This window comes from Brachyhypopomus gauderio, chromosome 1, assembly GCF_052324685.1.
Source record: "Brachyhypopomus gauderio isolate BG-103 chromosome 1, BGAUD_0.2, whole genome shotgun sequence".
In the NCBI taxonomy this organism is placed as follows: domain Eukaryota; kingdom Metazoa; phylum Chordata; class Actinopteri; order Gymnotiformes; family Hypopomidae; genus Brachyhypopomus; species Brachyhypopomus gauderio.
Window position 1 is genome coordinate 28,539,412 of NC_135211.1, and position 27,058 is coordinate 28,566,469.

General features: G+C 50.3%; 1 pseudogene across 1 annotated transcript; it reads left to right on the forward strand.

Moving 5' to 3' along the window:
• Positions 1–622: 622 nt before the first annotated feature.
• Positions 623–25,751, forward strand: LOC143519272 (ephrin type-B receptor 2-like; annotated as a pseudogene). The gene is made up of 14 exons (XR_013132442.1): positions 623–747; positions 6,025–6,144; positions 7,111–7,316; positions 8,251–8,375; positions 10,733–10,895; positions 12,211–12,319; positions 13,168–13,232; positions 15,324–15,446; positions 15,533–15,780; positions 19,243–19,457; positions 19,554–19,704; positions 21,953–22,147; positions 23,529–23,684; positions 24,285–25,751. The product of XR_013132442.1 is annotated as an ephrin type-B receptor 2-like (transcript).
• The last annotated feature ends 1,307 nt before the right edge of the window (positions 25,752–27,058 follow it).

Consider the following 27,058-nt stretch of genomic DNA (forward strand, 5'->3'; position numbering starts at 1 on the left):
CATCAGTATATGTGTTAATGAGGCCAGTTTCTAAACCCACAGCTGGAGAGGGCAGAGATGCTCCAGTGAAAGAAACAACCAGATAAGTAAATATGAAGCGGCTGGCAGGCTGTTCCTCTGCGCCAGCACACTGCCTACGTCAGGGGTGGGGGAGGGGCGTACATCCAAATGCTCGTTTTCCACACACGTGAGGCGCTCCGCACACAGCCGCTCGCGGGGGCGGGGTCTCCGCGAGGCCCGGGTCCTGGAAGTATCACCGCAGCTGCCGGAACCGTCCTGGTTCCAGCGGGCTTCTCAAGCCTCTGCTCAGGAGGTGAGGCGTGGTGGACCTGCATGAAGATAAGAGACCATCGCTCTGTTCTGCACGCCTGAACACCGTAATAATAACAATAAAACATAATGACGAGCTCTGATGTAGGAAAATTCATCAGAATGCATTTCGTCTGAAGAGACCACACAGTTATGATGTTCTCGCCTTGAATTGCTTGGAGCTCGGAAACATCCGGAAGCTCTGTGATATTCTTCATTTTCAGTTTTTTTTCTCCTGCATAATTGCGCCTGGCCCTACAGAAATGGATTCAAATGAACTTTCTTGAGGAGGCACTGCTAGCTGTAAGGGAGCATGTACGTACGCTGCTATGTTGACCCACAAGGCCACCGTGACGACGGGCTCGGTGAGAGTCGAGAGCAATGTGAGCCCCCAGCGTTCTGGCTCCCGAGCCACTGGGACACGCCGCTGCTCCGCCAGTGATTTGTCTTAATTACGCACTCCCAACAAGCCCGAGCTGAAGACAGGCCCAGTGTTGAGTCCGTGTACCCAGGCAGACTGTGGGAGGGGCCCGGGGCCCGGCGGCCGGCTAGCAGGAGCACGTGTTTTGACGCACACAAAGGCAGCTTGTACCTGACCTCTCTGCTAGCGCCACCCTGCTGTAGCCTGCAGGTCAGCCTGGGTTAATCAGGCAGCACACAGACCTCGTCTGATGGCACTCACGTACCCACACACACACACACATATCCACACACACACACACACACACACGCACGTATATCCACACACACACACATGTATATCCACACACACATACACACACACGTATATCCACACACACACACACACACACACACGTATGTCCACACACACACATACACACACACACACACGTATATCCACACACACACACACACACGTATGTCCACACACACACATACACACACACACACACGTATATCCACACACACACACACGTATGTCCACACACACACATACACACACACGCACGTATATCCACACACACACACATGTATATCCACACACACACACACACACACGTATGTCCACACATACACACACACACACACGTATATCCACACACATACACATGTACATGCGCACACACATAGACTTGAGACTAGCATTAACAGGTTTATCAGAGCCGAGTGTGACAGGTCCTGGCCATGTGTGATACATCGGAGAAGAACCCGAGAAGAACCGGAGCAGGACCAGAGAAGGACCAGAGAAGGACCAGGGATTTGTGGCTCGAGGGGCTTTGCTCTGCTGTTCTTTCCCCACAGAGTCAGTAACAAATCCAGCCGCACGGCTCTCCCGCCTGTCCTCATGAGCACTGAGGACAGGATCACATTAACGAGAAGCGACGACTGAGTTGAACTTGCAGTTTGCTGTGTTAGTAGGTGGTGTTGTAACTGAACCTCGTAGATGGTGCCGGGGTTAAAGGAAGTGACTTCACTGGGAGTAGTTTGATGCTAGTCTGCTACCTCAGTACGGTACATTTCTTCCTGCACACAAATTAGTGACATTATGCAAATTGCATGCAGACTACACAGAAGGCAGCTGCCCTGAAATAACCTTTTCATTCTTTCACATGGTCAAAGTGCACATAGTTTCTCCTGTTGTGTCGCGGCGTTTTTCCTCCCCGGTCCAGTTCTTCACGCTGCCGTCGTGGAGGAACCTGATGTGGCCAGACGCGGCCACCACGCTCAACACCTCACTCTCTATTCTCCATCTTTCCTTTGGCATTTTCCACCTCCTGTTTGTTTAGCCATTTCATTAGCCCAAGGTGAGCGCTAACACGCGGGCCAGGCTAGGAGAGAGGAACAGTATATTTTTTTCTTTTATGAGCCAGGCAGGCATTGTGTGACTGAATTACATTATTCAGAGGGTGGGACGCAGTAATCTGGTTCAGCCTCTATCAAGGCGCCAGTCGAAGATTTACGACTTAATTATCTCTGAAATTGCTTTGCCGACCTGCTCCTGTGGGACCACTGGGCCTGTGGAGAGGGACAGTGGGCGTGGCCATGCGCCGCTCTACCAGTGGAGTGGGCGTGGCCGTGGGTGTGGCCATGCACTGATAATGGATGTGGCGATGTGCTGCTGGTGGGCGTGGCTATGTGCAGATGGTGGGTGTGGCAATGTGCTGCTGCACCAGCGGTGTGGGGCTTGCGGTGGGCGTGGCCGTGACACGTGTTGAAACAAACGTTCCCGTATGGCCAGCTGGAGCTCTGGTGCTGCGTATGCCTTGTCCTTATTTAACAAGCAGCTCAGAGAGGTTTGGGGGGTGATGGTTGGAGCTGAAGGAGACTGTGACCTGCTCCTCAACTCACCAGCCCCTGCCACTACCTTCTCTTGTGCATTTAAAGCATCGGTGGGGGCCGGTCTTCTACTCTGGGGCTGATGCAGGCAGAGAGGCCACATATGGGAGGTGTCAGGCGGGGTCGAAGGGCAACTGGTTGGGGCCAAAGATGCCTGGAGCCCATGCGATAGGAGGGGTAGTCCTGCAGTGACCGGCGGAGCTCTCTGGCATACTGATGATCCTGAAGAGGCTGGTGGAGAAGCGTGTGTGTGTGTGTGTGTGTGTGTGTGTGTGTGTGTGTGTGTGTGTGGAGGAGGACAGGGGAGTCGTTGGCTAGGCAGTGACCAGTGTGTAAAATACGCACTTAATTACACGTTTCTTTAAAAGAGCGCTGACATGAATCCACAGGCTTGCTCGTCATCACCGTCATCGGTTTGGAGACCGCACCACCTTACAAATCATTTGAGATTTGTACATCATTTGTGTTAAGCATCAACATTTACACATGCGTACCGGAAATTTCTGATTTAAGACCCTGAATTTAAAAATGTACATTTAATCAAGGGTAATAACACAGTCCGGTGGTTATAAATTCTACCCTTTTATGTGTGGACCTCATCAGTGAATCAGCATAGTGGACCTCACTGATTTATGATGAAATTAACAAATACAATCTGCTTAATGCCTTCACCTTTTTCTTCTTCAGAAACAGTAAGTGAATTTTCATTCATTACACTTAAACGGGAAGAAATGGAAACTGGCTGGTCCTGGTTTAGCCACTGCTAGTGTAAAAACGTCCCTTCTGAAGTGTCACTTTCGGGCGTTCATCTCCCTGTATAATTTGCGCTCTGTCTTAATCTCCTGATGCCTCTGGTTCTGGTTCTGGTCTTGGTGCTGATCCGGCTGACCTGCAGGCATTGCCGGGGCTGGTGCCTCCTGTCTTTGCCTTCTGCTTTCAGGAGATTCGTTCATCCGCTCCCTCTGGACCGCGGCTGACTTGTTTATGCTCCGTTATCCGGGCCTTGTATCTGATTATGGTCGGAACGCCGCGGACGGCGTGGCGTGATAACGGGTTTTACGTGTCGGCGTGTGGATGCATGGAGGACTGTTCTCTGAGCATGTGCGCTACAGAGCATGGCAGTGATGTGTAACAAAGAGTGACAGCATACGGAAGCTCACACGCAGACCGCACACACACACACACACACACACACACACACACACACACACACACAGCAGCCCGTGTCCTCTGATGTGTGTGCGCGGCTGTAACACGTGTCGGTGTAATGGCTTCGTCCTCTCCAGACATCATCTGTGAATGTGATGGATGGATAATGCCTTAGAGTTTCTGCATCATATGATAATAAGCGTGAATGTTTTACTTTGTGAACCATCGGTGTGTGAAGTTCTCGGTATGTCGTACTAATTCTAATTATGCCTTGGTTTCAGCCTGGTTAGATTTTTATTTAAATTTTTGCGTCTGTGTGTTATGTATTTATCTGCTGCTAACGGAATCACACAGATCCAGCTTTGAGGTACAGATGAACCAGGCTGAATGGTTTCTCCTCCTTAGCGTCTGGTGTAAATATTATCCAGATGGGGTTTTTTTTTCTTCGCTGTGCATTCTTTTCTTTTTAGGGGAGAGTATTCTTTTGGGCTTCTCCTCCAGTCTAATCCCTCCGCGTCCGTCCGCCTGCGTTCGGCTTTGCTGGGATCACAGGCGGAGCCGCACAGCTGGGTTCACGCCGCGCCGTCGTCCTCCGGTCGGAACCGTGACCCATTTACGGCTGGCGTCCCCTGAAGCGGCGCCGCGTCCTCCCGTTTCCCTCTCCGCTGACGGGAAGAGCGAGGCGTAATCCTGACTCAGCTCACAGGCCGCCGGCCTCCCTCTGCGCACGATGCCCTCTCTTTACCACTCGCCCAAACCCCCATCATCCTCACTGCCAGGAAACGGTGTGACCTGAACACTACCCTACATTTTTCTAGCTATCCATAATCTATTGATCCAACAATCCATAATCTATTGAAATCTATTTGGGATTGAATGCAACAACAAAATCACCAACAACAGATCTGGATCAGATCTTGTAGGTCCACCATAAGTGTCGCTGGCTAGCAGGAATCCTCCGATTTGTGCCGTTTGTTTCTCCCCGGCTGTTTCCGTGCTCGCAGATTAGACGCAAAACTCTGCAAGCATTCGCAAGTGTTGGTAAGCCTCTGAACTGCCTATTTTTGAATTAGCTTATGGTGTGCATTGGACTCCATTAATGCTTCAGTCTTTTCCAGCGTGGATGGTTTAGAGCTTGATGAACTGAAATCGCTCTGTGCTGTTTTACTGCACTGGAAACTCTGCGGAGACATAAAACCCACAATCCTTTGCAGATGGGAAACAGGGATGCTTGCCAGAAGGGTTTTTTTTTGGGTTTTTTGCTGCTTTTGTTGATTTTTTGTTCTTTTTGCTAAGAGTAGATGCAAATGCACCTAAAAGGTGGTACTGTCTGAAACACGAACAAAGCTTCGTCAGGGTACGGAAGCATGCAGCGAGGCATTCTGGGAAAAGCCTTGGGGGAAGAAAGGTTTTACTGTGGAAGGGGATCAGGGCTAATGGGGGTGGGTGGAGTCGGTTTTATGGGTGCTGACCTGATGGAGCTACCTCCACCAGCCTCCCTTAAACTCCTTGTCACTCACCATACCACAACCCAGCTCCAAATGACATCCACATGCTCGCACAGCCTTTTATACGCGGCCATATGGGAGAACCAATGGGATTTGGCAAAAGCCCCACACCCAGAGAAAGCCTCTGATTGGTCGATTGGACGAGGCTTTCGATTCTGCGTATGCTGCCGTTTTCTCCCCTCGTTGTCTTCCCTATCCCACAATGCCACCTCGTGAACTCACAACATTAGCAGAAAGTTCCTCTTTGAAATGCGCTGATTTTTAAACTGCACCGGTCATGGGGAAAAGTGGGATGAAATTCGCTCAGAGTAGCAATCTATATAACAGGCTACCAAAGCCCGTCAGACACCCGCTGTGTTCTAGGACCGGCCCTCTTAAAGCGGTTCTCCCTTCCCGCTCTGAAATGCGCACGGGGGCTGAGACCGCTGGAGCAGTCGGACAAGGTGACCCTCTCAGAGATCACATGAGTTTCCTTAATTAAGATTAATTGCTCATTTTAAAGACGTTTTTTTGGGACAAAAGCAGTGGGCGGGATTGAGGGAAAACCCCACAAATGGGCACAGCGTAACTGGCCAGAGTAATAACTGTAGAGAATATTTATTTACCCCTTTTAGATGGATCAGAGACCAGCAAATGGCTTATTTATGTTTATAAGACCATGCCCCATTAAATCCCAATAGGTCTAAATGGCTGCCTGTGGCATTATAAACTGTATATTTATCATTTATCAAAGAATTTGCTCCTGTGCGTTCAAATGCAGTTGGCACACGTCCCGGAAAGGAGCCATTTACATCGTGAAGTGCGGCCGCAGCCAAGACTTTGTGCGGGAGATCCGTGCTCAGAGCCTGGGCTTTCTGTCAGATCCCAGCCCGGACAGCAGGTCGGCAGCTGGGGGGAGCTGGGACCAATCACGGAGCTGAAGAGATCTGGGACCAATCACGGAGCTCTGTCCAAGAACAGACAGCACAAACAAATAAAACTCGTTTCCTCTCCATTATATTTCCATGCCTCCTGTTTTCCCTCCCTCTCCTGTCTTCCTATCCTGTCTTCCTCTACTGTATTCCCTCCCTCTCCTGTCTTCCTCTCCTGTCTTCCTCTACTGTATTCCCTCCCTCTTTAGCTTCTTGCAAGTGTACACTGTATACATATGGGTTCAGATTAGCATACCTTACACTTGATTATTAATACACTACCCTCTCAAAAGCTCTGGGCATACACACACACACACACACACACACACACACACACACACACACACACACACACACACACACACACACTGTTTGCAGAGCATGGGACGATCGTTTCAGTGTGTCTCTCCTGTCCAGGAAGGAAAGATAACCCTTTTGATGTTGGATGAATAGTTCTCTTCATCTGTATCATGGGGATTAATTGTGTGCAAAAGCTGCACACATGCCTGGATGTGATCTCCCGTAATCACGCTCCTCACTGTACTCTCCACAAAAGCGGATGTGATGGACATAATTGGATTAATTTGACACTTTCCTCCCATAACAGGGGTGCTTTGCTCTCACCTGAACACCCATGATGCCCTCTGGCTCTTGCGCTGATTGCTTGTGATGACGAACCTTTGTTGGGCGCTGCTTTATTCTGCCGTCAAGAACAAATCCACCTGTCGCGGCACGTGTCCGTGGGGGCGTGTGGGATGGTGTACCCGCCCTTTGTTTGTGGCGCCTCAGATCGTGTTCCCTTCAACAGCGGGGCACAGTGGGGCCCAATGAAAACGGAGCACGTGAACAGCATGTGCCAGCCTTTAAAAATACACTCATAATGGGAAACCTGCAGCAGCTCCTTGTTGTGGAAGCCACGCTCTCTGCCTCATTAGGCGTCGTCTCGTGCCAAGAACCAAACTCGGCGTTTCAATTAAGAGGGGTCTGATGCATGTGGCAGAGGAGCTGCAAGGCCCTCTGGGAAATGGAGTCCAGGGGAACAGCCATTCGTCATCCTCTGGCATATTTACTCTAATGAAGAGCAACGATCACGCCAGCCTCTCGGAGAGGCTGTCGGTCGCTCAACACCGCCGCTCTGTTGGTTGGATAAAAGCATGCAGCTGGCATGTCACTCGTAGGCCTTGGGACTTTTCCAACCAGCAGACCTGGGGAGGTGTGTGTCTTTATGAGGCCAGATCCCCGAGAAGGTGAGGTGAATGTGGGGTGAAGGTGGAATGAAGGTGGGGTGTGCCTGGACCATAAATCTCAGGCGATCTGTATCCCGCTTGTCCTCCTCCCGAGTCCCGCAGCAGCCCGGACACTCCTCTCTGACCCGCCATATTTAACGAGGAACAGCCCGATCGTTCAGTGGCACTCAAAACGGCGCCTTGCGGGGGCCCGAGGGGCCTGACAGAAAAGAGCCACTGTTTTCAGCACCGCTGGATTGGAACTGCACGGTGAGCTCACGCTAGGATTAGGGGAAAGTAAACTCACAGGAAAGTTCTGGTGCCTCTGGCAGTCCAGCGCATCTCAGAGCCTCCTGAATCGTCAGGTCCACGGGAGTGCGCATCAAGCTGTCAGCTGCACACCAAAACGTGCACCCCTTTGTACACCTCAACATAACATCACCCCGCTCCAGGACCCAAAGTTGCTATTGTGTGCATCAGATGTGTGGGGTTTGTGGGTGGGGGTAAGAAAGCTATTTCTGCCCCAGGAGAGGGTTTACAGCAGCAGAGAACACGAAAAAGTCTCAGAGCTTCATGGTTGGGACGGCTGTGGCGGGACTGTAGATGAAGTGGGTGCGTGGCCCTGGTCACGGATCTCTCCGGTCCAGAGAACTGCAGCACCATGACCCGTCTCACCCTGGGTTTCCATTGCGTAAGCGTAGCTATGACTGCATTCTTAAATAGTTTGCAGGGCATGGCTATAATTTTGACTGTGAACATTAATCATGATTTAGCTATTTGTAATAGTTTTCTCTCTCTCTCTCTCTCTCTCTCTCTCTCTCTCTCTCTCTCTCTCTCTCTCTCTCTCAGCTCCATCCACAGTGTCTATAATACATCAGGTCAGCCACACAGTAGACAGCATCACTCTCTCCTGGTCTCAACCCGACCAGCCTAACGGGGTCATTCTGGACTACGAGCTGCAGTACTATGAGAAGGTACTGAACTCACACCCTCCACAGACGGGCGCTTGTAAACCCACAAGCAACCACAACATCTTTTCCTAATGTGTCTTTTTTTATATACCCATAATGTTGGTCACTGTGATCATAGACTTGCTCTGTGTTTTATATTTACATTCCTTTAATCCTTCTTCATTTCACTGTAAGGGTGGCCATTGTCCCATGTTCATTCCTGCTAAGCCAAAAACACTGCACCACATTGTTTTATATGAAAATTCTGTCTTTTGATTCCTCATTTATGTATTTTTTGTAGTATTTGAGGGTACTGGCAGAAACAAACCGCTTAACTACTGATCCATCAAAACAGCTTATAATTGCAGTCAGTCACAAAGTGTGTGTGTGTGTGTGGGGGGGGCTCCTCACAGAACCCCTCCTCACAGAACCCCTCCTCACAGAACCCCTCCTCACGGTTGACTCCTAACGGCTGCCGGCTGAAGGGATTTGTGGTTAAAACAATGGAGCACTGGCTGCAATAAAAATAGCATTTGAGAAACGAATTCCTCGGTAGACACTTGTAGAAAACACACGCACGCAGTCACATACACAAGCTGTCATCTCCTATTGCCCACAACACACACACACACACACACACACACACACACACACACACACACACACACACACACACACACACACAGGATCCTGGGCACTGTGAACATTGTAAAATCTTAGAACTGCATGTCTGTTTGGATTGACCTTCAGTTTACTGAAAATACATTACATAGTTACCTGGATTTTTCCAGTGCCATATTAAAATGTAGATCTCTGTGAAACCTTATGCCTTATGGAAAATGCCAGTTAGGTGGTCCTTCATGTATTTATCTGTGTAACTTCTAAATAAATGCAACATACACACACAAATTTACAGCATCTCAGGAGAGTCAAGGAATCTGTTGTCATAAACCTGCTAAATTATGGATAAATTAATGTGTTTTACAGGACACTCACACAGACACACACCTAGTCACACACACTCACACACTCCCATGTGAAAACACACACACACAGGCAGTAAATGTCCTAGTTCTCACTGTAACTCTTTCCTTAGTATAATTCCTTTCTCAGACATTGCTGTCAAAACAGACTTGCCGACTGCTGCAAAACTCATATCAGAGCATCAAGAGATTGGGCTGACAGGAGCAGCCACGGCAATATAACACACACACACACACACATACACACAAATGCATACACATACAGATGTGGACACACACACACTAGTTTTGCTTGGAGAACAGAGTCATTTCACTACCCTGCTGTTATAAATGGGTATAATCACCCATTAGTAGTGGTACTTTAAGAATGACAGTGATTTGAATAAGTGGTGTTTCCTGTGTGTTGGGTCGATGTGCAGGGACTCTGTGTGTGCACTCAGCTTTGTGTCTGCTCTTCCACTACGAGGAGGACAACAAAACGAGACGCACGGCTGCTAACGCAACCGTCCCCGCCCACCGTCTTCGCCCACCGTCTACAGTGTATAGACAAAACAGAGATATGCGGTGCCAAATTATTTCACATACGTTGCAGACATTTAATGCAAGCATATAGACAAAACAAAACACGTCTGCCAAAGATGTTCAAAGCCTGGGCAGAATAATGGAGGCGATACATCAGGAAACATCTCTCTATCTATCTGTGATAGATAACAGTGGCAGCATTCCAAGGCATTACGTATTATAATTATTTTTTTAATTATTTCAATGTTTAATTGCCCTTACAAACATTTCTATTTGCAAACGCAAGGTAATGTCAGTTTGTGAGTAATTATTTATATTACTAAAATATGCAAAGATAAAATATTTTGTTAGCAAAACAGAAGAGATTATGGTTATATTAGCACTATACAGTACAACATCCTGCACTGCTTTGCACTGCCAATGTCTAAATATTTTGCTCTTTTTTAATGAATGAAAAAGGAACTTCCATGTACCATCATCTGTTTTTCCATTACCTTTCCTGATATTTTAGGTTTTTGCTGTGGAATTGTTTCAGTATCAGTATCAAGATATTTAGGCAGATGTCATATCGAAGTCATAGTCTTGGTATCGCGACAACCCTAACACACTAGCTCCTCTGTCTTACTTACTAACACAGGTAGACACGCCCACTCTCTCCTACATGTAGATAAACACACCAAGCACAGGCATGACTCTCACGCCATCATGAATCGTGAGTGGCCTAGAAATGTCACAGCTACGGGTGTGTGCCCGGCAACCCTTCACTTAGCCCCAGCTGCCACTTCCGCCACCCGGTGTCCATACTGTGAATTGCACTTCTGTTTCCACTTTCATCACTTCCTCTCTCTGCCCCTGCTCTTCCTGTACACGGCTCAGGTCCAGAGCGAGCACAATTCCTCCACGGTGAGGAGTCAGACCAACACGGCCACCATCCGCAACCTCAAGCCCGGAGGTATCTACGTCTTCCAGGTGCGGGCGCGTACCGTGGCCGGGTTCGGACGCTACAGCGGAAAGATGTACTTCCAGACCATGACCGAGGGTAAGCAGTCTGCTCCCACACTGGGGACGTGCACGGGGACAAGATGACCTGTCAGAATCTTTTACGACAGGTCTGAGTTTTGCCCGAATCCAGTCTGCCCTGACATCGTTTTCACTCTGTGACATACGGGCGAACAATCTCCTCAGGTCCAAGAGCTTGAGATGAGGTTGTGATTTATTTGATAATGTTCATTCACTCTAGATTTATTCATCTGATGATCAGCGTAGGGAGAGGAGACGTCTCTTTCTGTTATGGCAAGTGTTATAAAATCATTAAACACACCACACTAGGTCAGTTCTGTCCCGGGGCTGATTCTGCAGTGTATCAGCAGGATGGCTCCAGAGGCCTTCTAGTGCATCAGCCCAGCTGGAGTGCAGGAAGCTTGAACTGGGGCAGACGTGTGGGGCAACTGCATGGGGCAGCGTGGGGAAGGTCGCTAACACCTCTAATGCCAGGGGAGATGCTGCCATGCTCTGTTATGACCCTGTTCTGTTCTACCCACACTGCTCTCTTCCAGAATTAGCCCCGTCCGGGTTCCCAGCAGCGGTGACGGTCTGGCATGCAGACTGAGCAGCAGACTGAGCAGGGTGGCGGGCATGTTTGCAAACAGAACACAGGACGAATTTAAGTTCAATTCAAACCGCCGGTGCTGCGCATAATTTATTTATGATGGCGAATCGGTGAGAGGCGAGAACGTGATTCTGCGCGCCCCTGGTGGGCTGCTCCCAGCCTGGTGGGCTGCTCTGAGCCGTTGAGGCCGGCCACGCGCTCTCTGGCTGCCTCTCTCGCTCTGCGGGGCTTCCTGAGCCAACCAGTGGGCGGTTAGCTCTGCTGTTGTGTCTGTGTGGCGCTTGGATGGGCTTTAATTAGGATAGGCAGAGGCAGAGAGAGAAAGAGAGAGAGAGAAAGAGAAAGAGAGAGAGAGAGAGAGAGAGAGAGAAAGAGAGAGAGAGTGGTGCACCCTCCCCACCTCCCCAGCCGTCTGGCCCATGCTGAGAGCACACAGCCTGACACATTCCCTCCATCGGCTGCCCATATGTTGGAGGGGTCTGTGCCTGAGCCGCGTCCACCCTCTGGGCATCCAGTGCTGGGCTGCCTGGCCCACAGCTCCCCGCTGAGGACACCGTGCAGGTCTCTCACCTGTGCCAATCTGCACTACAGGCTACGTTATGTACGCGGTGATGATCTCCACGGAGTCCCCATTGCTGCAGGGTGGATCACATTTAGACACTCTACACTCGGGATTTGTACGGAAGCATTAATGTGTGTGTGTGTGTGTGTGTGTGTGTGTGTGTGTGTGTGTGTGTGCCTACAGAAGAATACAACACCAGCATACAGGAGAAGCTGCCTCTCATCATTGGTTCAGCTGCTGCTGGTCTGGTCTTCCTCGTTGCCCTGGTGGTCATCATCATTGTGTGTAACCGGTAGGTTAGCGCTGTTTTGACCTTTAGCCATCTGAGCATAATCAGACCACCACCCATTACAGCATACCGCCCCTAATGATGAGACCAACACCCATTACAGCATATCTCCCCTAACAATCAGACTACCACCCATTACAGCATACCTCCCCTAATAATCAGACCACCACCCATTACAGCATACCTCCCCTAATAATCAGACCACCACCCATCACAGCATACCTCCCCTAATAATCAGACCACCACCCATTACAGCATACCTTCCCTAATAATCAGACCACCACCCATTACAGCATACCTCCCATAATAATCAGACCACCACCCATTACAGCATACCTTCCCTAATAATCAGACCACCACCCATTACAGCATACCTCCCATAATAATCAGACAACCACCCATTACAAGCATAGCTCCCCTAATAATCAGACCACCACCCATTACAGCATACCTCCCCTAATAATCAGACCACCACCCATTACAGCATACCTCCCCTAATAACCAGACCACTACCCATTACAATATACTTCCTCCAATCAGACCACCAGGCACCAAAGCATACCTCCCCTGATAATCAGACCACCACCTCATTCACAAACCCCAGTCCCTTACACAGATGCGAAGGTGTTTTCCTACCATTGTTCATTCGAGGACCAGCGCGGGGCTTGTAAAGAGGGCGTAACGAGCCAGACGGGGCTGGAGTCCTGGCCAGTTCCACCGCACTGGTTTCCTCTGGCTTCCTGCCTGCGTGAGACCACCACCTCTATCACTCTGTGTGTGTGTGTGTGTGTGTGTGTGTGTGTGTGTGTGTGTGTGTGTGTGTGTGTGTGTATGCGCGTGTGTCCCTGCAGCCGCGGCTTTGACAGAGCGGACTCAGAGTACACCGACAAACTGCAGCACTACACCAGCGGACACAGTGAGTATTCCTAGCCTGCCCCACTACAAAACACACACACACAAATGAAACTGCCACTGACCCATACACCCACCTGCTTTGAGGCTTAACCCTTCACACTCAAGATGTCCTGACTCTCAGTCCTCATCCTTTCACCTGCAGGCCATATTAGCATCAGCATAGTCATTAAATTACTTACAGAATAATGTACCTTTAAGAATTGGAGAGGCTAAACAATACATATATTATTTCTGGCTATTGTCTGTGCCATCATTCCCTGTCTAACAGTATGACCTGGGGTTTGGCTGACTGTGCTTGGACAAAGAGGACAAAAGACGAAAAAAAAAACCTTTCACGAGATGCCCCCCCCCCCTGAAAACCACTCCTCCATCACAGATGGTCATATTTCTGGTTTTGTAAATGTCATCGTAGTCTTCTCACAGTGCTGCAAAGGCACAGTGCTGTTAAGCTCATAAACAGACATTGTAATGTTTATGTAGTAAATAAATGCTGTTGTGTGAGTAATCCCTTCTGAAACTTCACTGCTGCAGCGGAGAGTTCCTTTTACAGTCATAAAACACAGCAATAAACATTTATTAAAGCTTATTTAGAATGAAGATACTATACATGCATCCATGAAACCTGAACCTTTCTCTCTGTCCTCCTCCTCCTCACATGGTAAGGCTATCTCATGTACTCTCTTTCTCTCTTCCCCTCTCTCTCTCTCTCTCTCTCTCTCTCTCTCTCTCTCTCTCCCCTCTCCTCTCTCTCTCCCCCACTCTCTCTCTCTCTCTCCCCCTCCCTCCCTCTCTCTCTCTCTCTCTCCTCCCTCTCTCTCTCTCTCCCCCTCCCTCTCTCCTGTTCCTTTCTGGCTCACTTATCACTCATGTTCACTCGTGCTGCTGTGTGAGTAAATGCTCACACTTCTCTTCCTGAGATTTCTCATTTTCCCTCTGCCCTTCCTTATCAATTGAGACAGCTTTCGGCTGCTGTAATCAATGGTGGAAGATTGCGGTAAACGGTGTGTTTATGGAAGTCATCTCCGGGCTCAGCGTAGCCTGCTGAACCCTTGAAAAGCAGGGCTAGCGTTCCTCCATTAACGCTTGGTTCCAGAAGCTATACAGACCGAAGGGTGGCGTGTGAGGTCACGCGATTTCCGCTCCTAGTGTGACTTTCTAGAACCTTCCTCAGCAGCTAGCAGATCAGTTCAGAGACCCTCTGTGTCAATGTTGGATATAAGAGGAGCCCTGAAACAGTGTGTGCAATTACACCACCATCTGGCACCATGTCACCTTGGGTGGGTCCAGATCTCTTCTCCTCACTTTGATATTCCATTCAGTTCTTTTGTCCAAGTTCTCCTCCTGATCCTGGTGTGAACATGGGTTAGGCCGTTCTGCCAAACCCCCAGACGCAACTCTGTGCAGCAGGCTGTACCCAGCTGACCACACGCATGCACAGCAGGCGTTTAACAGCCCAGGGCCACATGTGGAACCAAGAGGCTGTATAATCGGATTTAAAGCATGGCTCCCTTAAAATGTCTGACATCAGTTCACCTGCCATCAAAAAACCATTTGGTTTGCCTGTTCGGAAATGACTGATGGTACCCTAAACTGGTTAAACAGCCCCACTACAATCCCACTACAGCCCCACTACAGCCCCACCACAGCCCCACTACAATCCCACTACAATCCCACTACTGCCCCACCACAGCCCCACTACAATCCCACTACAGCCCCACCACAGCCCCACCACAGCCCCACTACAATCCCACTACAGCCCCACTACAGCCCCACTACAATCCCACTACTGCCCCACTACAGCCCCACTACAGCCCCACTACAGCCCCACCACAGCCCCACTACAATCCCACTACTGCCCCACTACAGCCCCACCACAGCCCCACTACAATCCCACTACAGCCCCACTACAGCCCCACCACAGCCCCACTACAATCCCACTACAGCCCCACTACAGCCCCACTACAATCCCACTACTGCCCCTTGGTGCCTTAGCAGCCCCCAGGGCTCATGTGACCGTTTGCTGTTTCTTAAAGTTGAGTTTAAATGAGCCTGCGGAGCTTTGAATATTATAGCATCTCTTTGTTTTTCCAAGTGACACCAGGAATGAAGATCTACATCGATCCGTTTACATACGAAGACCCAAACGAAGCCGTGCGGGAGTTTGCCAAGGAGATCGACATCTCGTGCGTGAAGATCGAGCAGGTCATCGGGGCAGGTAAGGTCAAGCAGGACATGCGTCTCACGCTGTGACCACACGTTCCCTGCTGCAACCTTTGACCTCTGACCTTTATCCCTCCTCAGGAGAGTTTGGGGAAGTGTGCAGTGGCAACCTGAAGCTGCCGGGGAAGAGGGAGATGTTTGTGGCCATCAAGACGCTCAAGTCGGGCTACACGGAGAAGCAGAGGCGGGACTTCCTGAGCGAAGCCAGCATCATGGGCCAATTTGACCACCCAAATGTCATTCATCTGGAGGGGGTGGTGACCAAGAGCAGTCCTGTTATGATCATCACAGAGTTCATGGAGAATGGCTCCTTGGATTCTTTCCTTAGGGTGAGTAAAGCACACACACACACACACACACACACACACATACACACATACAGAAAGGCACATATAGGAAATACACATCAGACGACACGCTGCGTGCTTTTAGATGTATGTTTTAAAATGGCGGGAACAAAATCTGTCAGACGGTGGCTGAAGGAAACGATCAGGCAAAAGGAAATTGATTGGAATCCTTTAATCCCTTCTAGACACTGTAAGTGCCCAGACACACCCAGACTCATCTGCCTAGCCGTACACAAAGACGTGCAGCCGAAAGCAAGTGGCTCATTAGTCTATGCGTGCGTGGACGTGAGTGAGCACTGACATACACATGCTTTAAATGTCCCCTCTTCTCCCGTGCCGTGTCCATCAGGTAATCCGCCTCGGGGGTCTGTCTAATTCCCATCATCCTTTGCCAGCAGCAGTCCCTTCCCCCCGACAGAGAACATCACTCCCATATTGATTCCTGCAGTTGCTGTGTTCTAATAGCCCTCCACTGCTTCCCTTCATCTTCTTGGGGGGTGGGGTGCATGGGGTTTGTTGGGTGGGTGGGGGGGCTCATAGTAGTGTCTGCTCCGAGACCCGGGGGGGGGGGGGGGGGGGGGGGGGGGGGGGGGGGGGGGGGTTTGTTGGGTGGGGTGGGGGGGTTCGTAGTAGTGTCTGCTCCGAAATCATTCGGTATTCTTGAAACGCAGCGCCGTTGTTAGTCACGCTCTCGTATCTCATCTGTCACGCTTTCCCCGTGTTACAGACTTCAGCGAAACGCCAGCGTAATAAATATACCTGTGCGATGTACAGCATCACACACGTTGATCAGGAGCCCAGCAGCCGAGCCGATCGCTTTAATCTCATGCATATTATATGCACATTAAACGGGAAGCCCACATATACGATGGTACATGGGGGGAAACGGCTGGCGGCAGCTGTCTGGCTGTCTGCAGACGATTGGCTGAAAGGGAACAGCTAACTGATCCCAAAGCAGCGAAGCCACTTTGGCGCAGAGGGATCGAGGAAGTGAGTGCAGTGGATCAGTCTGGTTGGAGGCAGGAACCCTGCAGGAACCCTGCAGGAACGGTGGCTGTCCAGAAGACCTTGATCACTGTTAATTGGTCTTCCTGTGTGTTTGAAGTTAAGAGGCGAAAGAAACTGCCGTGATTTATGCTAATGGAGGCCGTGTGATCTTTGAGGAAACTGATTTATTTTACTCATTAGTGAAGCTTTCGCTCTGATCTGTCATGAGTGAAAACGTATTTTATCTTCGACACAGATTAAGTGTGAGGAAGAGTAATGATCACAAACAAAAAGCATCCACGATGACGAAGCCCCGATATGACGATGTAAACAGGAAGGAGAAGGCCTGCCTTTGACCACGCCAACGGGCTTGGTCCTAGAGCCGGGTGTCTCTCCGCCGCGGGTCTCTCCACCGGGTGTCTCTCCGCCGCGGGTCTCTCCACCGGGTGTCTCTCCGCCGCGGGTCTCTCCACCGGGTGTCTCTCCGCCGCGGGTCTCTCCACCGGGTGTCTCTCCGTCGGGGGTCTCTCCGTCGGGGGTCTCTCCGCCGGGGGTCTCTCCGTCGGGTGTCTCTCCGTCGGGTGTCTCTTCGCCGCGGGTCTCTCCACCGGGGGTCTCTTCGTCGGGGGTCTCTCCGTCGGGTGTCTCTTCGCCGCGGGTCTCTCCACCGGGGGTCTCTCCGCCGGGGGTCTCTCCGCCGGGGGTCTCTGCCGCGTGTCTCTCTGCCGCGTGTCTCTCCGCCGCGTGTCTCTCCGCCGCGGGTCTCTCTGTGGACGGATGCCGTTTGCTGGAGTCGCGTGGTGAGCTGGCACGGTGAGCTGGTGTGGACACGCTGCATACGCTGGGCTGACACCACGGCCGCCCGCACGTGCCCTCCCGCGCTGCTGGAAAACTGGCGCGGGAGAACGTGTGATGGCTCACAGCGAAGGCAAAACGAGTGTGAAGGCAAAACGAGTGTGAAGGCAGCTCCAAGGGCTCCGAGCTTCTGGCTTTATTCTTGATTTGTGTTTTGTGTTTTATTTTCCTTCAAGAGGCGTCAAGTCTGTTTAATACTCACTACCGTTCCTCGGTGTTGAGTTTACTGCAGAATCATTTTGCAAGCCCTAGGTGTCTCCACGTGTCTGAGAACAGGGACCATGGCCCGCTGCCTTGTTAGTGAGTCGACGCACCACACGGTCTCAGATGAGAATCTATTCGTTTTCCCACAGCGCTATTGCACGTACACCAAGCCTTGGCGGTCTCCGACACGGAGATCATGTTAGGGAGGTGCACCTTCATTTGCGTTTCGCCGCAGGCTGCGTGCACCGCCGCGTGATGGACGTGCAACCGTCGGGTCTTGTTTGTGTGATTTCGCCGCAGACTCCCGTGCGATCGCGACAACAAACCAGTGTTCCCAAAACAAACGTTGTGTGTAGCCCATGGCGTTGGCTGACAGTTTCATGGCTTGTCTGAGTGTGACAGGTCCCCGCTGAAGCACTGCAGACATACAGCACAGGGTCCCACCGCTAAGAACTGTGGGAGAGGATGCTGGTTCTGTATAAAAGCTCAAAGAGGAAGTATTGCAGAGAGAGAGGGAGAAAGAGAGAGAGGGAGAGAAAGAGGGGGAGAGAACAGTCCATCAAAATGATTCTCAGCATTAGTAATGGAGTAAGAAATTCAAACGCCTGTGTCTGCGTACCTAGCTTGCAAGCATGTTTGAGTTAGGTGACTGAGAGAGAGCCTCTGCTGAGATATGAGGGAATGCACACTGTTTACCTAGCTCCGGCTGTGCGCCTAATTACTTTGGACTACGCTTCCTCCGATTAAACTCTACGCATTCAGTACGAGGGGATTAGAGTGCTGGCTTGTATTTGGCTATGATTTGAGCCTTATGAATAATTATTAGGACTTAATTTCTGTGGAGGAAGTGGAGATTGTAAGGACATGGAATACTGGGAGGAAGAACCCAGTTCACTTAATGAGTGGGGAAAGTTTTTTCGGAGGCACTGTATCGTAGGGGAAGAGTTTCAGTGTAACACACAATGCAGTTGAGAAGAGGATGGGACACCGTAGGTTTTGCTTGTCTGTGTGGAGAGTGTGTATGTGCACATGTGTGTGAGGGTATGTGTGTGTGTGTGTGTGTGTGTGTGTGTGTGTGTGTGTGTGTGTGTGTGTGTGTGTGTGTGTGTGTGTGTGTGTGTGTGTGAGCTGGGCTGGCTCCTCCTGTCTGCTGAGATCAGTGTGTTTTATGGCCGTGTCTGTGGTGGGCCTGCAGATGGAAGCAGCTGGAGAGGCAGCTGTGTGGGGGCAGCAGGCTCCTTGTGTGCCCGGCCAGGACGAACAGCTGGGTCCCCCTGCAGGACACGCCCCCCCACTGTCTCAGCCCCAAACCAGGCCTCTGAGCCTGTGCCGTGGGACGTAGCCATTAATGGACCACTGTGACCAGCCACCATGACCTCGTGTTTTTCTGCGTTCCAGCAAAACGACGGGCAGTTTACCGTGATCCAGCTGGTGGGGATGCTCCGCGGGATCGGCTCGGGTATGAAGTACCTCTCGGACATGAACTACGTGCACCGCGACCTGGCCGCCCGCAACATCCTGGTCAACAGCAACCTGGTGTGTAAGGTGTCCGACTTTGGGCTCTCGCGCTTCCTGGAGGACGACACGTCCGATCCCACGTACACCAGCGCCCTGGTGAGGCTCCGCCTCTTCACCTCTCTGCCACGCCTCTCTGCTCTTGTGTAGTACTGGTTACACTATGTACATTATTCCTTCAATCCATGTGACACAGGGGGGGAAGATCCAATCCGCTGGACGGCGCCGGAGGCCATTCAGTACAGGAAGTTCACCTCAGCCAGTGACGTGTGGAGCTACGGCATCGTCATGTGGGAGGTGATGTCATACGGGGAGAGGCCCTACTGGGACATGACCAATCAGGACGTACGTACCCTCCTACCTGAATTTGCATAATACTTTCACATCCATGCCAACATGTTGTCATTTGAGTGGCTTATAGACTAACGCACCGCTGTCCTGTGGTATGTGATCTTCTCTGGCTACGGTTCACAGCACCACAATCCAACACCAATCACACAAAAACAACTTGAAATGCTTTAGACAAACATTTAGTAAAACATTAATGCAGTGTAAATTCATCTACAAGAAACTTAAAGAACCATGTGGAGTTTTTAATCAAGCTAAAAAGGAGAAAATCTCTAGGAAAATTTTTTATCTTTTTAGATGAACTAAAAGGAGCACGGCATGCTCAGACTGAAGCGTTAAACTAAATCTAAGGTCTGACTGAATGTCCTGCACAGTCAGTAGGGAACACAGAGGTTGACTGGGCTGCTCCGGGCCTCTTTACACTCACACTCACACTGCCACCCTCCCCCTGGGTGGCTGAGACCGAATTATGGACCCCATAATGAAAATAAGTTTCAGATTGAAAATGCGTTGTGCTAATGCGCTAAGAGGGGGCCCAGATCTCAGCAGTTATCTTATTAGCGACTCCTGATGGTGTTGGTCCGGCCCGTGGGCTGGGGTTCTGCACCGGCTGGATGAGATTAATCGGGTTCTGAAAGGAGCGCTGTTACTCTTTAATGACCTGGAGAGTCACAGGGTCTCACCAGGGCCCTGTAACCTGTGTGTGTGTGTGTGTGTGTGTGTGTGTGTGTGTGTGTGTGTGTGTGTGTGTGTGTGTGTGTGTGTCTGATGCTCAGACACCGTGCCACATGTGGTTGGTTAACTGCACACACAGACTCCTCTACCACTGGTCCAACACTCTGATCACACAAAGATGATGTCACGGTGAAGTCCAATCAGAGCAGGATCTCAAAAACCCCTCAGAACTTCACTTTTCACAATCCCAGAAACGTAGACGGCAGCACAGACGACCAGACGTATCTAAACACGGAGCGACAAGTGGGAATTTCCTGTTACAACTTGCAGCATATTTTCTAAACACAGAAATTAGTCAGTGTGTATTTTAGTGTGCGGTGTTAATCATGTTTTGGTCTGACAGTAATTGCACGGCTGAGTGTGAGTGAGAGCTGCGTGACAGATGGAGTGGTGGTGGAGTCGTGCTGGTGCTGGCGGAGCAGCGCGTGCTCGTCAGCAGCCGAGCGCCCCAACGCCACACAGCTGTCTCGCTCACGCTCACGTCCACACCGCGTGGTGTGAGCGGCTGAAGAATCGCTCTTGCTTGCAGGCTCATATCCAGAATGTCTTACATGGTTTTAGATAGTGCTGCGATAACACTGTACTGTACTGTCCAGATTAACGGTGTGTGTATACATATGAGCGTGCGTGCCTGTGCCTGTGTGTGTGTGTGTGTGTGTGTGTGTGTGTGTGTGTGTGTGTGTGTGTGTGTGTGTGTGTGTGTGTGTGTGTGTGTGTGGGTGTGTTGTGGGTGTGTGTGTGTGTGTGTGTGTGTGTGTGTGTGAGAGAGAGAGAGTGGGAGGGAGAGACAGTGTGTGTGTGTGTGTGTGTGTGTGTGTGTGTGTGTGTGTGTGTGTGTGTGTGTGTGTGTGTGTGTGTGTGTGTGTGTGTGTAAAGATAAATGGCTTTCCTGGGTCCCCTTCAGACAGAGATAATGATCACAGTGTGTTTATAAGGAGAACAGATCAATTCCCAGCCTCCCGCAGTGCTGCTAGCCAGTACACATACATTCAGTACACACACCCCCAGTACACACACATCCCCAGTACACTTACATCCAGTACACACACCCCCCCAGTACACACACATCCCCAGTACACATACATCCAGTACACATACATCCAGTACACACACCCCCAGTACACACACCCCCAGTACACACACATCCCCAGTACACACACATCCCAGTACACACACCCCCAGTACACACACATCCAGTACACACACCCCCAGTACACACACATCCAGTACACACATCCAGTACACACACACCCCCAGTACACATACATCCAGTACACACACCCCCAGTACACACACATCCCCAGTACACACCCCCCCCCCCCCCCCCCCCCACCCCCTCCCCCCCCCCCCCCCCCCCCCCCCCCCCCCCCCCCCCCCCCCCCCCCCCCCCCCCCAGTACACAGTGCTATTAAAACAGTGCTGTGTTCCAAAGGGAAAATGACTATCTGCTTCTGTGTTAGCTTCTTCTAAAAACTCTCAGACACTAAAGAGCTCTGTACGCCCCCTGCAGGTGATCAACGCCATCGAGCAGGACTACCGGCTGCCGCCGCCCATGGACTGTCCCAGCGCGCTGCACCAGCTCATGCTGGACTGCTGGCAGAAGGACCGCAACAACCGTCCCAAGTTCAGCCAGATCGTCAACAACCTGGACAAGATTGATCCGCAACCCCAGTAGCCTGAAGGCCATGACGCCCCTCTCCTCAGGGTATGCCCCCACCCACCAACCAGGGCCCCCACCCGCCCACTAGGGTCCCCCACCCACCCGCGAGGGTCCCCACTCCCCCCGCCCCGGCCCCCACCCACCAACCAGGGCCCCCACCCGCCCACTAGGGTCCCCACCCACCCGCCAGGGTCCCCACTCCCCCGCCCCGGCCCCCACCCGCCCACCTGGGCCCCCACCTGCCCGCCAGGGCCCCCACCCACCCACCAGGGTCCCCACTCGCCCACCAAGGCGCCTGCTCAGGCCGGGGATGCGCCGCTGTGAGCCCTGTCTGGGGGTCTGGAAGTCATGTGCAGTGTATGAGGGGAAAACACATGGTTCCAGTACCAGCCCGGTGTAAAACTTCTAGTTTATTTTCTCTGGGTTCAGAGCATTTGAAAGTGGTTTTAGGGTGTTGTGGTTTTTGGTGAAATGCTTGGTTTTGGATATACACACAACACATTAATGAATATGACTTATCACAAGGCACAGGAATTATGACCGGGAGAATACAGCCAGGGCTGCTCATGGCTCTAAAGTTGAGCATTAAGTATTCTTTAAAATGTAAACCGTTCGGTATCGTCTAAGAGAGGTGACAGAAACTGCGTTGCCTATACGGACAGTGAGAAAACAGGATATGAGCCTCTCGGTATTATTCCAGTGGGGGGAACCCATGAATGACAGGGGATATATCTGTGCTTTAAAGGGCTTTGTAACTTCTCATTCAGAGGATACTACTAAAGACACATTTTTAGTTACAATACCTGGCATTGTCTAGGTCTGTGGGTGTGGATAGATTGTGATTGTGTGTGTGTTTGTGTTGTGTGTGTGTTTGTGTGTTTGTGTGTTTGTGTGTGTGTGTGTGTGTGTGTGTGTGTGTGTGTATGTGTGTGTGTGTGTGTGTGTGTGTGTGTGTACTGTTTATATGCGTTTTCTATTTATGTCTGGAAATTTCCCTCCGATATGTCCTCCAAGGTATACATAACCCCTGAGGGGAATATGCCCTCAGCTGGCTTGTGCTGAAAGCATCGCCTATTTCTGTAGTTTCCTCTAGGAAAACCTGTTCCCATGATTCCATTGTGCCACCGATCACGTCCACGTCACCCGTCTTTGATGACATTGCCTCTTTTTCTTTTTTTTCTTTTTTCATTCTTGGCTAAGCTGATCTTTGTAAATGGATCGCCATTATTGTCCGAGGACTGAGACCATTATGTGCACAGGCTGTCATGCATGAGAATAATTAACAACGTCAACTGAGTTTGAGTGAAGGAGACAAAGCAGCACGTGCAGTGATGGCCATGGGTGTGGGCGTGGCCATGGGCGTGGTCAGGGGTATGGGCATGGTCATGGGCGTGGCCGTGATGTGTATGCTCTGTGTCCTGCGCAGGGTGCACCTGCCATTGCTGGATCGCAGCGTCCCCGACTTCTCCAGCTTCAGCACGGTGGATGAGTGGCTGGACGCCATCAAGATGGGACAGTACAAAGACAACTTCACCAGTGCCGACTTCACCAGCTTTGACCTGGTCTCACAGATGACCATGGAGTAAGTGCTGCAGTGGGACAGAAACGGGGGGACAGAGAGGGAGACGGAGGGGGTAGACAGAGAAAGAGTTAGAGAGAGAGAGGGGGAGATGGGGGACAGAAACGGGGGGACAGAGAGGGGGAGACATAGAGAGTGAGAGAGACAGAGAGGGAGAAAGAGGGAGACAGTGAGAAAGAGAGAGAGAGAGATGTGTGTGGAGTGCAGGTCTGGCGAGCATCCAGGCGTAAAACACTAAGTCAGCACACTGGCTGGTTCTCCCCATGACTTCAGAACTGCTGACTGCTGGGTCTTTGTTCATCTCTGTCCCTGCAGTCCCAGTGCAGTTCAGCCAGTGTAATGTTCTCGGTGTGTTTGCTGCCATCTTTCTACATGAGCCATAAATATATTGTGGTAATTAGCAACATTACTGAGGATGACTGAGGTGCAGTAATCCAGGGAAATGATGGATGTTTCTAGATGAGTTTAACCACCGTGAGCTCTCTGATCTAGCCTCTCCTGCAGTTTATCACAGCCGTACCCCACATACTGCAAACTTGAGCTACATTGATACTCTCTCAGATTCTTCTGCTGATACCTGTGTTGTCTCCTGTTTTGTCACAGGGACATCCTTCGTGTGGGCGTGACTCTGGCAGGCCATCAGAAGAAGATCCTCAACAGTGTGCAGTTGATGAGGGCACAGATGAACCAGATCCAGTCGGTGGAGGTTTGACCCTAGGCCCCACCTCAGACGGGGAGGGAGGCGGGGCCACATGACCAGTGCTAGGTGGATGAGGGCTAAGGCCTTGAGTCTGAAGTTGCCCCGTGTGGGGGGGAGGGGTCTCCTCAAGTCCTCTCATCTAAACTCTCTCATTGGCCTTCTGTGTTCCCTGAGCCCCGCCTCCCCCTTTCCAGACAGACTCCACCCCCCACAGTCTCCCAGATAGCCTCTGGGGTTCCCACTGAGAAAATGGTGCCATAGAAATCGACTGAACATCTAAATGTCAGGCTTGCTGGTGAAACTGCTACCAAATGTAGCAAAGAGGGATTTTCATCAATCAGGAGCATGCGCTTCCCTTCTCTGCCTATGTGTGATTATTATTATTATTATTTTAATTTTTTTTGCATTTTACATTTCTTTGTTGTCATCTTTGTTCTTCTTAAGAATTTTTCTAAAAGAAATTTTTAAAGAAAAAAAAGCTATGTGAACACAAGGAATCTATATGACATATATAGATATGTGTAAAATTGTAATCTAGATGAACTGAATTGCAAGGCTACCCTTTAAAAGGGTGAGGAAGAGGAGGGCTGCGGGCCACTGCTCCACTGCACGTTTTCTTCATCCTGTTTGGTTGAGGAAATCCTGAGGAGAAGGACTGAATGCCCCCTCGGTGGTCACAGGCAAACCAGTCCACGGAACCGCAATCCCAGTCTCACCACCGAACGCAGAGGTGAGCAGCATGAGATGGAACTTCGTCTGAGCAGACGTTCCTGCTACAGAGAACCGAAGAGACTAAAGCTGTCACTTTAGCTGTTTGATACACTTAAAGAAAAGAAAAGAAAACAAAAGATGTCTTCTCTCCTAAACGTTGTCGACAGTGTTGAAATTGTGATGAAGATTTTCTCTGCTTCCAGTCTCCATGGGAAATTACCATTTTATTATTATTATTATCTTTTTATAGACATCATAACCTGCCAAATGGGACATCTTCCTGTCCTGCCTCACAGGTCATCCCCTCTGTACATATCAGACGCACTTGACATTACATCATCAAGATGAGCCAGAGGTGGAGCAGGGTGGGTCTGTGCTTTGAGTTCAGGGTTCATACATTCATGCTTTCTTCTGTTTGTTTGTGTCATTATGAGTAGAGGAAAACCAGTGTCGATGTTTGATCTAGACAACATTTGTGGATTTAGTATAAGAAACATAAAGAGATGCTTCCCCTGTGAGAGTGGAGAGATAGAGAGTGTGTTTGGGTGCTTTTTATGAATTGTTTACATAGAAGGGCCCTGTGTGCACATGTTTAGATATTTAGCATATCTAGATCTTTCCTTTATTTTTTTTTTGGAGCCCTGATGTGTGTGTGTGTGTGTGTGTGTGTGGGGGGGGGGGGGGGGGGGGGGGGGGGTGGTATGGGCAGTGTGTGGGTGAGAGCTCGAAGTGTGAAAGCCTGGATTTATTACACTTTACAGATCACTGTTTTGATGTGCTTATATTTTTCTTACTTCCAAAATGTCATCTTTTAAAAGATTTTTTTATAATGAAGTATTAGGGTGTCTGAGGTCTCAGCATTAAAGGATGACATCACATTAGTTAGAAGGTGAGAAGCCAATTCTGATCATTCCTGGTTAACTCCGAGCTGCAGTAATAATGGTGATACTTGACGTATTACATATGTGGTTTATACGGTTGGATACAAATTTCTCAGCATAGCTCATAACCGTTACCTAAAAACTATCAGAGACTAGTAGTCCTGAAGCACCAAGATAAAACCATCAGAAACATGTAAACGTCTGTGTAAATAGGCTTTTCCTTTCAGAGATTTTTGCTAAAGGTGTTGGACTTTAGTGTACAGAGAGCTGTTGACGTTCATTCTGGACTTTTCCGTGATGCCAAGAGCAGGGCAGAGTCCTGTCCTTCCTGCATCAGGCCTAGGGGATTGTGGGATAGTAAGGAGTCTGCTCTCTAATTGGAGGAGGGTGACAACACATCCAGCTTCTCCTGGACTATGACACAGATACTGAATTTCGCCCACTGGAGTGCTGTTGTGTGTGTATCCAGCCATCAAGGTCATTTGTGGTCATCAGTCCTGAATTACACTGTCTAGCTCAGTTCAAGACTTCCTCCATTTCATCACCTCAGGGTTCATGGTCATCTCTGATGCATTCAAACCTCTCGGTACAGCTCTGCTAGTCACTTTGAGCACGTTTCAGTTCGAGCGAGCTCCATCGGCTGCTCCAGACTGAGAAGCTCCTGAACAGTGTGTGTGTGTTTCAGGGCTCATCCTGGTGAGGCAAGTCTCCCACCTGACGCTTGCTGTCCTACACACATCCTTCCACAGGAGTAGTTACGTATCACTAACACTATCATGCAGCATTTGACTGTAAAATGCTGCATCACATTAGCAGTGGTGGGCGTGAGCCCCAGATTGGTGCGTCGCAATAAGGCTTTGAAGATGCGGTCCAACTTGGCAAAGATTCTTGTTTGGCTGGTCTGATTGTGATGCTCCCTAACTTTGTCTCCACTTGGTCTTCGAGAGGGGTGATGATTTATTTAACTAGAGGGCGAACAGTAACGTTCTGCTGCCAGGATCTGAACACTTCCTTGCAATGCCATGACTATTTCATAGGCGAAACAGTGGGAGAATGTGGAGAAAGGACGAGAGAGAGAGAGAGAG